The sequence below is a fragment of the Cricetulus griseus genome, chromosome 3 (genome assembly GCF_003668045.3).
Source record: "Cricetulus griseus strain 17A/GY chromosome 3, alternate assembly CriGri-PICRH-1.0, whole genome shotgun sequence".
NCBI classification, from domain to species: domain Eukaryota; kingdom Metazoa; phylum Chordata; class Mammalia; order Rodentia; family Cricetidae; genus Cricetulus; species Cricetulus griseus.
In genome coordinates this window covers 111994779-112010095 of record NC_048596.1, presented here as the reverse complement: position 1 = coordinate 112010095, position 15317 = coordinate 111994779, and the positions used below count along the sequence as shown (strand labels likewise).

At 34.9% G+C, this 15317-nt stretch overlaps 3 pseudogenes; 1 reads left to right on the top strand and 2 right to left on the bottom strand.

The window, feature by feature from the left end:
• Nucleotides 1-596: 596 nt before the first annotated feature.
• Nucleotides 597-3845, bottom strand: LOC118238058 (annotated as a pseudogene).
• LOC100758536 lies at nt 1535-2004 on the top strand (annotated as a pseudogene).
• A 9799-nt stretch (nt 3846-13644) lies between the features above and the next one.
• LOC113830636 lies at nt 13645-14610 on the bottom strand (annotated as a pseudogene).
• Between the last annotated feature and the right edge of the window lie 707 nt (nt 14611-15317).

The following is a 15317-nucleotide window of genomic DNA, read 5'->3' as shown; positions in this document are numbered from 1 at the left end:
TGCCTGTATTTGAAAAAATTATAATCCTTCTCTGTCTCTGTCTCTCTCTATCTCTCAGTCGCCCTCTCAGTCTCTCTGTCTCTGTCTCTGTCTCTCTCTGTCTCTGTCTGTCTCTCTGTCTCTCTGTCTGTCTGTCTCTCTCTCTCTCTCTCTCTCTCTCTCTCTCTCTCTCTCTCTCTCTCTCTTTCTCTGCATCCTATTATTGATGTTTCTTGAACCTCTTCTCCATCCTATTCTCTTGCATCAGTAAGATCAGGATAAGACAAAAGACTTCTATTATCTTTAAATTTTCTTTAAAATAAATGTGATTGAGTTTAAATCCATGGAAAGAAGTCCACAGCATGTAGGAAGAAGTATTAGTGAGTAAAAACAACAAAGATACAAACAAAACACAGAAGTGAACTTACCTGAGTTAGCTTTTAGAATCAAAAAAGTTCAAGTGTGTGAGTTCAGGATGTTTTTCTCACTCATACAGCAAGAGGGCGTTAAAGACAAGACCATGGAAACTTTGGGGGAGTTTGGCAAGCAAAGATAGATGACTTTCTTACTAGGTACTTTGGCTCATCAATGAACTAATTGATAAACAGACACAAAAGACCAGTTAAAAAAAGTTTATTTGTAAAGACAGTTGAAATCTGCACACCAGACAGCAGAGAGAGTGATATGGTGGGGACCATGTTAGGGCAAGAAGAATGGTTTTATTTATGAGTCTGCTAAAGTTAATGGCAATGTAAGATGATGTTGTTTATGCCTCCTTTGTTGTTTTAATTGAGGTCTTGAAATTACACTGTGGTGAAATCAAGCAAAATCATATACAGTTTTTAAATCAAACATAGTAGGGTCACGTTTTTACAAATTGTATTTATTATTATTAAGTTTTACTAGTGTAACTTGGTGAAATGCTCAGTAGAATGATGTTTTAAGGAAGTGCCCACTGCTCAAAGGAGTCATTATGGGTAGTGGTTTTAAAATCTAGTATATTCTAGAAGGATGAATACATTTGTTTTCTGTTTGAATGAGAGCAATAGGAATTTGTCTGGTTATCTGTGTGTAAAATGCAGTAGTATATAAGGCAAGTGGACATCTCTTTAGTCCATTACTCTGATTCTAGTAAACCTTGGTAAATGTCTATACATCATTGTCATTATAATTGAAATTGGTTGTACATTATGAAAACCGCATAGAAAATATTATAGTCTTTCTAGTAGTGAAAAATAATAAACAATAAAGGATGGATTATTATTCTGATAAAATATAGTATGCAGAGAAAATTAAAACTTAAAAAAGAAAATCATTTGTGTTTGAAGACACTGGTGAATTCACCTTAAAAAATATATCATGGACAATTGATTCTTGTCTTTTGCATTTGTAGTTGCTTCCATAATTTCTTTCTAGATACTGATAAGAACATCCATTCAATTGCATGTAGTTAGGATGACATCTATATATCTTTTTGTTATCTTTTTCTATATCAAAACATATCATTTCTCTTTGGGTCGCAGGCGCTTATGGAACCACGTGATACCATTCAGACATGGCCAAGTCCAGAAACCACATCAACACAAGCAGTTCAGGAAATGGCAAAGAAATGGCTTAAAGAAACACAGATCACAAAGATACAAGTTACTTAAGGGTGTTGACCCCAAGTTCCTGAGGAACATGTGCTGTCCAAAGAAACACACCAAAAAAGACTTGAAGAAGATGCAGGCAAACAATGCGAAGGCGATGAGTTCTTGTGCCGAAGCAATCAAGGACCTTGTGAAGCCCAAGGTGGTGAAGCCCAAGACGCCAAAGTGCCCCAGCTGCAAACTCACCAGCCTTACTTTCATCGCTCTTCCCAAGCTTGGGAAACGGATTAGAGGCTACATGGTCAAGGGTCGTTGGCTTTTCCAACTAAAGTCCAAGGTTTAAACCAAGGCAGAGGCCTCGGCTACAACTAAGGCCCAGGATTCAGCTCCAGCACAGGCTCCCAAAGGTGACCAGGTCCCTGTGAAGGCCCCATAGATATGGTTTCTGTCACTGTGAAGACAGTTGGACTGGTGTGACACACCTACACACTATCTGCAGATGATCATGCCCTACACTATTTTTTACAAATCAATTTGAGGCAAGACCTGTTTTTAAAAAGATAGCTATACATCTTCTGCTTGATTCTGAAGTTCAAATATCATCACAGATCACAAAGCCTCTTAAAGGCTTCTGTATATTCTGAGAGTTTCATCTCTTCAGCAGTTGTTTAACACTTCTATGTAAACTCAGGTTATTTAGATGTGTTCCTTTGACTATAAGCATCACTCCTATCACCTATAATGTTTCTATTCAGGAGAAACATCAGACAAACAACCACATAAATTTCAAGCTCTCCACTGTCTGGCAGATAAATATTCTCAACTTGAGTGGCTACTACTTCTATTTTAGTGTTTGTATTAAATGATCTTTCTCCAGATTTGTCTTTTTTACAGATTTGATATACCTTTAAGGATTAGGCTCACTAGGAACTAGGCCAACTGGGTTGACTTTTTAACCTATTCTTTCTACATCCTAGAAAAATTAGCAGAGAAAACATTGTGAATTTTCCCTGATGATTCACATGCTTCTACTCTTTAAGTAGCTTTGTTATTGTAGTTGCTATTTTTGTTTGGAAATGAATCATATAGAGAGTTATCAAATGATAAGACATTAAATCTCACATTTAAAAAATATATAGTTCCCAAAGGAGAATAGGTTTAGCATACCAGAACAAAAATTGGTACCATTACTTCAGATGTTACTTACACATGATCTCATTTTCCGATCTTAGATCATTCTGAGTGATTATTTACTAAGGGCAAAATGAGTATCTACACTTGTCTTTCCTATGTCAAAATTACAAATATTGCTATCAAATTGTGAGGCACCATATTTTGAAGTATTAAATGACATGAACCCCTTAGGCAGAGATTTTGCTGTAACCTCCTCAGAGAACATTTGATATCATTGTTCCTCAGACTGTAGATCAAAGGATTAAGTGTTGGAGGTAACACAGTGACAGCACAGAAAAAATCTTTCTGTAATTGATGGAACATTTGAGGGTGGCTTCAGATAGACAAAGCAAGCAGTAGTTAAGAAAACAGGGAGGTGAGGGATGCATGTTGCAAATGCTTTGTACTGACCTTTAGTGGTAGGAATCTTAAGCACAGTGGAGAAAATGTAAAAGTAAGAGATCACCAGACATATAGAGCAAGACATGCCCAGACACAGTCCAATTCCAAGACTTACATAAATGAACATAAGTGTTTCAGAGCAGGAAATCCTTAGCAATGAGGGGACATCACAGAAAACTGTAGGATCACATTTGAGCCACAGAAAGACATGGAAAATGTGCCAGCTGTATATATGGCTCCAAATAGTACCCCAGTAGCCCAGGAAACACCCACCATCAGCATACATGCACTGCTATTCATGATAACATCATAATGCAGGGGATAGCAAATGGCAACATAGTGGTAATAGGACATAGCAGTCAGGGCAAATAATTCCCCTCCTGTGAAAGAAGTCATTAAAAATACCTGAAATGTGCAACCAAGAGTAGAAATGAAATTGGTGTGAGTTAGGCTATTGAAAAATAATTTGGGGATAGGAACTGACAAAAAGAAGGCATCCAACAGGTACAAATTCTTCAAGAAGTACAGGGGTGTTTGAAGCTTCAAGTCAAGCATGGTGAGAGTGATGATGATGAGGTTACTTATTAATGCTGCCATGTATATCACTAGGAAGAACAATCCACATAAAGTCTGTAGGTCTTTGAAGTCATAGAACCCCATAAGGATGAATCCAGTTAAGGCAGTGACATTGGCCATTCCAGATTCCTTTTAAGCCCTGTCAGTATAAAAGGAAAAATGAATAAATGCTGTTACTGCCATGAGTAATCATGAGTTATAAAGATATAATCTGTAGAAAGAATTTAAGAAACTACATACAAGGTAAAAATACATATTCAAAACATTCTCATTTCTTTCTTCATTCTTCTCATTATTCTTGTCCTCTTTATCTCCCTTCTGTATATTTGTTTTGTGTGTATATATCTCCATCTTTCTTCTCTCTTCTCTCCCTCTCTCTCCTCTTTCTCTCTGTCTTTATTCTCACCCTATCTCTCTCAACTCAGCTTGGATTATATTTAAGGCTGTACTCATGAAAAGGAGTTTTTTTAATCTTTGGGGTAGCAGAAACAATATGTGATATAAATTAATCTTATAATTTCAAATATATATTGTCATAATTATTTTAGAAAAAGTATTTTCATGGGTTCGGGAAACTCTTGATTCCATTTTAGTTTTAGTATATTTTTTATGAATATTGAGTTCATGTCAGTAGGATGCAAGAAAGAGATTTGATTATTTTGGTAACAGAGCCATACTAGTTATAATGATAAATGTAAAAATTACATCAATATGGTAATGCATGTATCAAAAGATCATATTACTTCATATAATGTACATCATTATGTGTAAATATGCATAAACAAAAGATAAACACAAAACATGTAATACATAAAAGGTAAAAATTAAATGTAATAGTTTTGTTTAATCCTACAAATACAAACCTGCATTTGTATTAGATGGCTGTGAGTTTTGAAAATAAAAATCTGAACAATGTAATGAACATTTGTCTTAACTCTTTCTTACCAGGTTTCTTCAAGAAATGTTAAGGAAATAATAACTCAGATTTAGATACTGCTTTACCTAAAATGATTGCAAGTGTATAATGGAAAGCCAAGGATAACATAAAATTTTGACATCTCCCCTAATTTACTTTGCATTTGGTTGTCTTAAACTTTCAAAGAAATAGGTGCTCATCCCTGGGGACAAGCATTGTGTTTATATCTAACCCATAATACTTTCCATTAAAGGCTTAAAAAATGACAGATTAACCAAGATGTTTCCTATTATTACCACCCTTTACATTATCTACAAAGAACCACTAGGAAGTAATTATTCGTTTACCTAAAATGTCTTGAATAATGGAGGATTGTAGTTAGATGACTCACTAATGAGGCAGATCCCATAAGAAGCAGTATTAATCAAATTGGAAAGAAATACCAAATCTTCCAAATAAAACATTTAGCATTACGAATACAATGCAAAGCAAATAAAGATTGCTCATCCTGATATTTCCCTTTAGATTAAACAGGGGTTGCCTCTCTAAGCAGAATAAACTGAAATTATCTGGACACTGTTGAGAAACTGTGATCAGACTTAGATAAGAATCAACCAGAACACAGTCTGACACAGGAGTTATTACTCACATTCCCTATTTAATTGTGGAGTTCTTGTCACTAATGTTTGCTAAATCCCTTTTGCAACATTGACTATTATGTTTAATTTTTTATTTTTGTGGAGACCAGATATTCCTAATGTGCTATAATTTTCAAAAGCCAGGATCCCTAAAGCATTGGATTTCAATTAAGAAACTCCAACCAAATATCCTCTCATTTCCTTGAGTATTTTTCATCATAATTCCATATTGTTTAGCATTCACTTTTGAATATTATCTGGTATGTCCTGATACAAGTCAAGTGCCACACATTCAAATTATATTATTTATTAGTTCAAAATTATTTTATTACTCTATTCTTTATTAAATTACCAGTAAACAAATCTCTCTGTGTCTTTCCGTGTGTGTGTGTGTGTGTGTGTGTGTGTGTGTGTGTGTGTGTGTTTGTGTATATTTGCATATGTGTTTGTAAGTGTTACATGACTAAATAATTGAGACTAATATGGAGTATATGGGGCCATCTCATTTTCCAGCTGATGAGGCAAATATAATCATGTATAACCATATACAAACATTTTTACTAAAATGTCTTCATTCTTCAGTTGGCATAATTTATTACAATAAAAATCATTTATTACAATAATATATTAAATGTTTTTTTCATTATTGAGGTTGACTGCTTAAAAATATGGAATTTACACAGATGTGCACAGGGCAAGTATATAGGACAAATTCCACTAGAAATAGCATTTAGAAAAACACAACTCTAGTGCAACATAAGATGAATCTTATTTGGAATATTTATAGAAAACCTGTCTGTGTACTCTGGACAAAATATGTGATAGATGACAGACTTTCTGGACCCTTGCCAGGCTATTATAATCCTATGTCTGGGGAAATGCAGAAAGAAGACAAATTATGAGGTATCAAGCTGAATGAGTCACTACTGAAATACAATGTTTTTAATACAATCCCCAATTTCTTCCATATGTAGGATATTTTTAAAAAATATTTTTGAGAGCATATTTTAACATTTTACCAATAGAAATTTAAAATTTGTACCTTACAAAAACTCAGATGATTCACATTCCTATATATGAGTTATTCTTTAGATTTCCCAGCAGGTTAAATTGAGTAGGGATTTTTTAACATCCACTAGAGCTCAGTTTATGATTGGATCACCATGAAGGAATATGATATGGGAACCTATCTCTCTTTAGTGAGCTTGTAAATCATATCATATTCTTCTGTCTTTAAGGTTGTTAGAAAACTCAAAGTTATGTGTTAAACGGTCTTTATTATGCTGAGAAAGCAAAAATGAACAGCAAGGAAAATATTTTATCTTTTTATAAACTTTAATATGGATTCCTTTGAAAACATATATAATGAACACATTCCTAACAAACCTCTCAAAGTCACTTGGCTACACTCTGGGCAACCCAATAGGCCAATTTTTCTTGATAGCCTTATTAAGAACCCATGTCTTAAGACAATTAGTGTTGTAGTAGTTTCTGTTTTCTAAAAATGAGATTTATCAGGTCAATGAAATTATATGAGAATTTGTCAAAAAAACACAGTCATATTTTCCTATGAATAAAATTAAGAATGTATTTTCTTAGCAGCACAATGCATAGAGCTGGAGGCAATGTTAGGGTTGTAAAAATGAAGTTACTCTCTAAGGGTTGTAGGAAATCAACAGAAAGAAAATTCCAAATATGTCTGTATCTCATGGATATCAGAGAATCTCAGAAGGATGAGTCTGGTTACTGAAGTGACAATGACATACTACATTCATAATGCAGGGAACTATATGTGGGTAAATATTAGCAATGTTGCAAATAATAATATTGATGTATAGAAATGCTTGGTAAAATATAATGTTTGGTAAAATATGTGTCAGACACCAAAAGTATAAAATGATACACTTTTACATAAAGTGTCATTTCTTTCTCTTATCCTCTCATTCCATTCTCCTCTTTCTTTTCCTTTTATAGTTTTTCTGAACAATTCTCATTCCCTCTTGTCCTACTCCTTTGCTCAGTCCCTTCTAACTTTCTTCACTTCCTATTTACTCCCTCTCTTCTCCTTCCCTTTCCCCCTCCCTCTCTCCCTATTTCATTCTGTCTCTCAATACTACCTTTGGAATTTCCTTAAGGCAGTGCACAAGCTATGTAGTTTTTCTAAAGTTGAGATATAAAACCTTAAACCACCAGTATTGAAAATCAATTCTGATTAGCATGCACTATATGTGATATAAGTTATTCTTATTTTATTTTAGGATATTTCATAATGTTTAAGGAGAATTATTTATGGTTCTATTTTGTACTTGTTTCTATTTATGTATTAATAAGCTATCCTTTTAAGAATATTGCATATACTTTAGCTAACTTTAGAAAGATTATAAGGAATTTTGAATGTTTGGACAGAAAAGGCACCTCAAAACAATCATTACTAATTTATTCAAGCATCAAATGATCACATTACTCCCATTTGTGTACAATTTCTATGTATCAATATGAAAAACAAATAAATGAGATAAATAAAAATAAAATGCAAATCTATAATTATGAAATATAAGGGATTCATTTAATGCTGTAGCCTGGATCTAGCGTTTGTATAAGGTGCTATGAGTCTGGGCAACAGAAGATTTTCCTCTCAATTCTTTCTTAACGGATTTCATGAAGAAACATCTTTTTTTGGTGTTCTTAGTTACTTTTAGTTTTATTTTTTAATTGCTCCTTTACCTAAACCAAAGCAGCATCACGGAATAATTAGAAGATCTCATTGGAGCCATAGAAATGCATGGAAAATGTACCACCTGTATATATATTGCTCCAAAGAGTACCCAGGTAACCTCAGAAATACCCACCATCAGCACCCAGGGACCACCATTCATAATGGCCACATATTACAGAGGAAAACAGATAGCAACATAGCAGTCATAGAACACAGCATTTAGAAGAAATACTTTCCTGATGAGAAAAAATCAGGAATCAATACAAATCTCTTTATGTCCAGTTTTCAGCACCAAATAGAGCCCTTGTTCCCCGAAAAATGCCTCAAGAGCCAATTACCCACTATTTTAGTCACCAGGAATTCTGAACTATAAAAACTCATTAGAAGGCTCATAATGCTCTGCTCTTAGGCTTTTCTAAGCCATACCTCCAAATTTTTTCACTTTCTTACTGCATGTCAATTCCAAAGTAATCAGAAATATAGAAAGATTTTAAATATTTTAGTCCCTTACTCCTTGATTACCAATATTATGTATTAGTTACATTTCACACTAGTGTGACAAAATACTTAAAACAGTGATTTATGAAGAAATTTCTAATTTGCCTCATTGTTTTCATATGTATTCCATCACATACAGGAAAGGGTACTGTCAGACCATGACATAGATGATCACAATAAATCTGTTGTTAGAAGCACAGAGAAATTTATTCTTTCATCCCATCTACAACTCCATTTATCCAGGATAGATTCCTAGACCACAGAATTCAGTCCCACATAAACATAGATGAATCTTCCACCTCACTCAGACTACTACGAAAACATACTTAGTGGTTTTTTCTTGCATAATTTTAATTTTATAAAGTTTATAAACAATAACTATCACACTTATTTATAATGAAGTTCATGTTAATGATTTTGACTTGGGGTGTTTAGGTAAAGACTATGATATTAATATTTGGTAGTATTTAAATATTTGGTAGTACAAAAACACATGAACCCTTCAGAATACTTACTCATTACTGAAAGTCATTTAGCATGAAAACCAAATTTAGTCATACACATTCATTGTTTCATTGTGTAGTCAGTGCCTAATAGATTTTTAATATATTTTCATTTAAATTATAAACCATCTTGTTTTACATGTCAATCCCAGTTCCCTTTCCTTCCCTTCCTACTCTGCACCTTACCCACCCCCTATCTCATTCCCCTTCTGCTCCACAGGGATGGGGAGGTGTTCCATAGGGGATCTTCAAAGTCTGTCACATCATTTGGAGGAGAGCCTAGGCCCTCCCCCATGTGTCTGGCTGAGAGAGTATCCATTTATGTGAAATGTGAAATGGGTTTCCAAAGACCATTTGTACACTAGGGATAAATACTGATCCACTACCAGAGGTTCCATAGACTGCTCAGTTCTCCTAACTGACACCCACAATCAGGATGTCTGTTCAGTACTATTCTGATTTCCCAGATCTGGAGTCCATGAGCTCCACCTTGTTCAGGTCAGCTGTTTCTGTAGGTTTCTCCAGCCCCTTTGCTTGACCCCTTTGCTCATCACTCCTCCCTCTTTGCATATGGATTTCAGAATTTCAGCTCGATTTTTAGCTGTGGGTGTCTGCTTCTGTTTCCATAAGTTACTGGATGAAGGCTCTAGGATGGCATAAAATGTAGTCATCAATCTAATTATCGGAGATGGGCATTTAAGGTAGCCTCCCTGCTATTGATTAGATTGTTAATTGGGGTCATCCATGTAGATCTCTGGGCATTTCCCTAGTGCCAGATTTCTCTTTAAAACTATAATGGCTCCTTCTATTATGGTGTCTCTTTTCTTGCTCTTCTCTATTCTTCCCTTTACTCAATCTTACTCATATCCTCCTCTCCCTCTTCTTCTCCCTTCTCATACTCCTAACTCCCTCTCACCTCCCCCATGAACCAAATTTGCTCAGGAGATCTTGTCTCTTTCCCCTTCTCCTGGGGACCATGTATGTCTCTCTTAGGGTCCTCCTTGTTTCCAAGCTTCTCTGGAGGTGGGGACTAAATGATAGTAATCCTTTGCTCTATGTCTAAAATCCATATATGAGTGAGGGCATACCATGTTTGTCTTTTGTAACTGGGTTACCTCATTTTCCTGCAAATTTTGAAATTTCCCACTGTAAGTGTGTGGGGTTTAATGTGTGATTTGAGTTTTAATGATGTTTCTTTTATGAATTTGGGTGCCTTTGTATTTGGGACATAGATGTTCAGAATTGGGACTTCATCATGACGATTTTTTCCTGAGATAAATATGAAATGATCTTCTTCATCTCTTTTGATTAATTTTAGTTTGAAGTCCAATTTGTTAGATATTAGAATAGCTATACCAGATTGATTCTTAGGGTCTTTGATTGGAAAATATTTTCCTATTCCATTACTCTGAGGTAACATCTGTCTTTGAAGTTGAGATGTGTTTCTTGTTTTCAGCAGAAGGATGGATTCTGTCTTCATATCCATTCTGTTGGTCTGTGTCTTTTCATAGGTGAGTTAAGACCATTGATATTGAGAGATATTAATGACCATTGATGGTTGATTCTTGTTTTTGTTTGCATTTGTTTTTGGTGGTGGTGGTGTGTGAATTTTCCCCCTTTTCTGGCTTTTGATAAAAAGGATTATCTATTGCATGTGTTTTTGTGAGTATAGTTAAATTCCTTGAGTTGGAGTTTTCCTCCCAGTACTTTCTGTAGGGCTAGATTTGTGGAAATGTATTGTGCAAACCTAGTTTTGTCATGGAATATCTTGTTTTCTCCATCTACAGTGATTGTGAGTTTTGCTGGTTTTAGTAGTCTGAACTGGCATCTGTGCTCTCTTATTGTTTGTCAAATATCTATCCAGGACATTCTGGCTTTCAGAGTTTACTTTGAGAAGTCAGGTGTAATGCTGGTAGGTCTGCCTTTGTATGTTACTTGGTATTTTTCTTTCATTGCTCTTAATATTGTTTTTCTTTATTGTGTATGTTTGGTGTTTTGATTATTATGTGGAAGGGACCTTTGTTTTGGTTAAGTATAATTGCTTTTTGCTAGGGTTCTTATAATTTCATAGGCATGTACTTCTTTAGGTTAGGAAATTTTTCTTCTGTGATTTTGTTGATTATGTTTTCTGCACTTTTGAGCTGGGCTACTTTGCCTTCTGCTATACCTATTATTCTTAGGTTTTGTCTTTTCATGGTGTCCCAGTTTTCCTAGATATTTTGTGTTAAGGGTTTGTTGGACTTATGTTATTCTTTGGGGGATGAATCTATTTCCCCTAGCTTGTCTTCAACACCTGAGTTTCTCTCTTCCATCTCTTATATTCTGTTGGTTATACTAGCATCTGTAGTTCCTGATCATTTATCCAGTTTTTCTATTTCCAGTATTTCCACAGTTTTTGTTTTCTTTATTGTCTCTATTTCAGTTTTCAGGCCTTGAACAGTTTGAATTGTTTCCTTCATCTGTTTGATTGGTTTTTTTTTTTTTTTTGGCTTTCTTTGCATTCTTTAAGTGATTTGTTGATTTCTTGAATTTTTGGTTTGTCTTTTCTTCTATTTCTTCCAATATTTTGTTTTTTTATTCTTCCATTTCCTTATTGAATTTTCTTATTTCTTCTTTGAGTGCCTCTATCATTGTCGTAAATTTGTTTTAAGGTCATCATCTGTGTTGGGATGTTCAGGTCTTATTTGTATAGAATTTCTAGACTCCGCTGGTAACATATAAGTCTTTCTGTTGTTAAATGTTTTCTGATACTATCATCTTCTCATCTCTTCTTCCAGTGTGTATAGGTGGGGTCTCTCCCTCTCTTAGTGGGTATGGCTTCAAGGTTTCTTCCTCCTCTCTCCTGGAGGGTTCAGGGGCAAGACAGGAATGCTGGCCAATGCTGGATGTTTTGTTCTGCCTCCAGGTCCCTCTGGGGGATTTGGTTGCAAGAAGGGTTTTTTGGAAGCATGTCAGGTGATTCAAAGAGGCAAACGTGTACTGGAAGAGCACCTGGCACTCACCTCTATACCAGAGGTGGAGGGTCAAGACAGTAATGGTGGCTGGTACTAGATGCTTTGTTCTGCCTCCAGGTCCATCTCTGGATAGAGTTTTAAGGAAGTGCACATTGCTCAAGGGATTTGTCATAGGCAATGATTTAAATGACCACACACATCGTGTAACCAAGAAGGGTAAGTACATTTGATTTCCTCTTGAAGGAGAGTGATAAGTGATTTGTCTCATTATGTGGGTCTAAGATAGAATAGGATTTAAAGGAGGGAGACATTGTACCAATCCTTTACTCTTACATAAGTAACCCTTTGTAAAAATGACTATGCATCATTGGTTATATAATTGAAAGTGGATATACATTAAGAAATCTCAAGGGAAATTCCTTAGATTTTCAAGTAATAAAAACCAATTGATTATAAAGGACAAGTAATTATTCTGATAATGTTTACAATCTATAGGTATATTTATAAAGTATCAAAGAAAGTATTTTGTTTTCAAAGACACTGGTAAATTAACCTTGAGAAATATTTCTTGGTTAAGTGATTCTTGTTTTATACAATTTGAGTATACAATTCCAGACACTGGCAAGAATACTCACCTCCATGTAGTTAGAATTGATGTTTTCCTGCACTGCAGGCAGACTGATAAGCATATATGGATGACCTATGTGTAATCTTTTATCTGTAAATAAACATCTACTCATACAAGATAGAGAAACAGAGAAAGACCTAAGTAACTCAAATGAACTTCAAATTCGTAAGCCAATATGTTTATTGGGATTACTTACTTATAGGAGAAAAGAAGTCTCAAAGCTAGCAGCAGCAACCAAATCTTCCATTCCTAGTATTGGAGACAGCTGCATGACTGCTGCTTGATGCATGAAGTCAAATAGCTTCCAGGCTCCAGGATAGTCAGAAAGTCTCCTCTCCTCAACAGTTGTTTAACACTTCTATAATATGGGACAAAAACCTTGTGTTTTTAAACTCACTATAGCTTTTAATATTATTAGCCACACTCCTTAAACTCAGGAGGCTCCCTCCTCTCACCTATAAATTTTTCCTTCAGGAGAAACAACAGAAAAACAACCATACAAATGTCAAACTCTCCAATGTTTGTCTAATAATACACTCAACCTGAGTAGCTACAACTTATTTTTTTAGCAGTTTTATCATGTGAACTTCTTCCAGATTTGTCCTTGCTTTAAGCATTCAACACTTCTTGAAGGATTAGGTATTCTAGGCACTAGGACAAATGGGTTGAATTCTTGCTTATTCTTTGTAAAAACTAGAAATATTATCAACAAAAGCTTGTGACAATTTACCTTTACAGTTTACATGATTCCACTCTTTTAGTTGCTATTTTTGTTTGTAAATGAATCATATAAGAAGTTGTCAAATGATAAGATATTTATTTAATCCTACATTTAAAAAATTACCAGTCCTTTTAGATAGTTATACTTCCCAATTGGGAACAGCTTTAGCATAGCAGACAGAAACTGGTGCCTTGATGTCATATGTTATTCTCATATAATATAATTTTCTGATCTCACTTCATATCATTGTTATTCTGAGAGTCTAATTATTCAGGGTAAAAATGAGTATCTACATATTTATTGGCTATGTCAGAAATCACAAAACTTGCTTGTACATTCTGAGACACTATCTCACTGACAGATACTCTGAAGTGTTAAATTATGTGAACCCCTTAGGCAAAGGTTTTACTGCAAACCCCTCAGAGCACACTTGAAGTCATTGTTCCTCAGGCTATAGATCAATGGATTGATTGTTGGTGATAACAGAGTGTACAGTACAGAAAAAAAGCCTGTCTGTGATTGATGGAATAATTGAGGGTGGCTTCAGATAGACAAAGCAAGCAGTTGCCGTGAAAACAGTGAAAACAGTGAGATGGGGAATGCATGTGGCAAAAGCTTTGGATTGACCCTTACTGGTAGGAATGCTAAATACAGTAGAGAAAATGTAAAAATAAGAGATCACCACACAGATAAAGCAAATTATGCCTAGACACAGACCAATTTCAAGATTTGTATTAATGAGCAAAAGTGTTTCAAAGCATGAAATCCTTAGCAATGAGGGAACATCACAGAAAAACTGTGGGATCACATTTGAGCCACAGAATGACATGGAAAATGTGCCAGCTGTGTTTATGGCCCCAAAGACTACTCCAGTAGTCCAGGAAATACCCACCATAAGCACACAGGTACCACCATTCATGGTGGCATCATAGTGCAGGGGACTGCAAATGGCAACATAGCGGTCATAGGACATGGCAGTCGGGATAAATACTTCCCCTCCTGTTAAAGTACTCAACAAAAATACCTGAACCACACAACCACAATGGAAATGAAGTTGTTGTGTGTTAGGTTATTGAAAACAAAATTTGGGATGGTAACTGACACAAAGAAGACATCTAGTAAGGACAAATTCTTCAGTAAGAAGTACATTGGTGTTTGAAGTTGCAGATCAAGGGTGATAAGTATGATAATGATCAGGTTACTTATTAGGGCTGCCATGTACATCATTAAGAAGAGCACTCCACATAAACTTTGTAGCTCCTGGATGTCAGAGATCCCCATAAAGATGAATCAACTTATTGCAGTGATATTGGCCATACTAGATTCTTTTCTGGACATGTCACCAGAAAAGAAAAACGAATAAGTCCTGCTACTGCTGTAAGTAATAACATTAATATACAGATATGCTCTTTGGAAAATAATTCAAGAAGCTACATATAAGGTGCATATATATTTTCAAATAATTCTCGTTTCATTACCCCTTTCTGTCATATCCTTCCTTCTCTCTCTCCCTACTGTATATTCTGTGTGTATCTGTCTTTCTCACCTCTCTCACTCTCTTCTCTCTGACTTCCTCACTTTCTTCCTCCCTATCCTTTCATATCTCCCTCTCTCTCCCTCTCTCTCTCTCTCTCTCTCTCTCTCTCTCTCTCTTTCTTTCTCCTCAGGTATTTTCTATATGACTTTATATGTTCAATCTAAGTTTTCTATGATTCATATATAGAAACTTAAGTCTTCTTTGCAGCTTAAAAATATAAATTAATTAATTAATAAAAATATAAATATTTCATTTTGAGATTATGGTCATAAACAGTATAGGAAAAATTTTAATGGATTTAGGAAGACCTTGTTTCTATTTAAGTAATTGTAAATTACTTCAATATGATAATTACACATGTATCAAAATATTATATTATACTATATAATATACAATTGACATGCATCAAAATGCATAAAGAGGAAGTAAATACATAAAAGATAAAAATAGTATGCAATCATTTTACTTAATCTTATAGACTGACACT